Source organism: Opisthorchis viverrini, assembly GCF_000715545.1.
Source record: "Opisthorchis viverrini unplaced genomic scaffold opera_v5_417, whole genome shotgun sequence".
NCBI classification, from domain to species: Eukaryota; Metazoa; Platyhelminthes; class Trematoda; order Opisthorchiida; family Opisthorchiidae; genus Opisthorchis; species Opisthorchis viverrini.
This window is the reverse complement of record NW_008752073.1, coordinates 93,231-94,665: the sequence shown is the minus strand read 5'-3', so window position 1 is coordinate 94,665 and position 1,435 is coordinate 93,231.

Here is a 1,435-nt window from a genome sequence, read left to right as displayed (position 1 = left end):
GTGTTAAGCTAGCACTAAGTCCCTCCCCCATCCACCTTTATTCTTTTCTTCACAATAAGGCTTTCAAATAAGTCATGTTTGTACGGCAGTGAAGCATCGGTGTTGAACACTGATGTCATGCTGTCGATGATGATGATGATGACGCGCTGCACGCCCGTCTCACACAAGTGTTTTTCAAGCAGGGTGTGGAAATTTGCAGGTTTTTTTTCGCCAGAACAAAAATACTTCCAACTAGGCACACGAATTTTATGAGGCAAAGGGAACTCTTATTTGGATCATTCTGGCGCGGACAGCTGTAGTGAATTGGGACCAGCCCGGTTTGGCTCAAAAATATTATGAGGTTCCTCATGTTCTAACTGGGATTGAGAAACCGAAGAACTTCACCTGTCTTTGGAAAGGCTAATGCCTGTCTGGCAATCAGCTGTTTGTAATACTGCCGACTCCAGTCCACAACGAGGTGATCTATTTCTCTGACGGTAGTCGAACTTTCGTACAGTACCACAAAAAATATCATCGGGCGAACATTCTCCACATTTTTTAAAAACCTGCTAGCTAAACAAAGAAATAAGAATTCGTTCGTCTGGAAATGTGAAGGGGTGGAATGCAGGATTGATTCGTCTTCGTACAAAGGAAAGCGAGCGACTTCTTCTGACTTTTCGAGAACAGGTCCCCTCCGAATGTTGTTTCTCCATAAAGCACCGCAGTTAGAGCAAACAATTTCAAGGAACCTCATCTGGTGGTTAACAACTCATGACAATAAGCCTTTCAATAATTCTTTACTTCTATCACTGGTCGATCTGCTGAAGCACACAACCCACCGAAGTTGTTTAGCCTGTGTTATTCAATAAAATTCTAAAACAACATAAAACTTCTTATATGGGTGGTGATTTTCTTGGGAGAGAATGAAAAATGGAAAGCACTCTCAGTCCAGAGCTCATTGGGATATTTACTTATTTTTACTCAAGGACGCCAATTTTGGTTTCCAAAAAACCGCATTTAACTTGAGCCATTGTTTACAGCCACTCGTTTTTCAAGGCCTTAGCAGGAATTTAAACAAATCTAGGGCTCTTCGTAAATGAAACTACTCACAAGATTTCCGAAAACTCTTGGATGTGAGTAGTTTCCTTTATGAAAGTATGCTGCGATATCTCGAAAATCGTACCAACTGAAACATGAGGCGGCCTCTGTTCAGCACCTTCAGTTGAAGAACATCACGAAAACGAAAGATTCATTTGGGTATTCCGTAAAAACCAAACTGATTTGCAAATGAGTGTATTCGTCGAAATCTGGGACTTCTTTCGGTGCATTTCCGCCGACTATTCGTAACAATAATTTGCATGGAGGTGACTTACTAAACCGCATGCATTCTGTGAAAATAAAGAAGACGTTCATTTGATTTGTCTAATATGATCACTTGTCTGTTGGGAAAATGTAC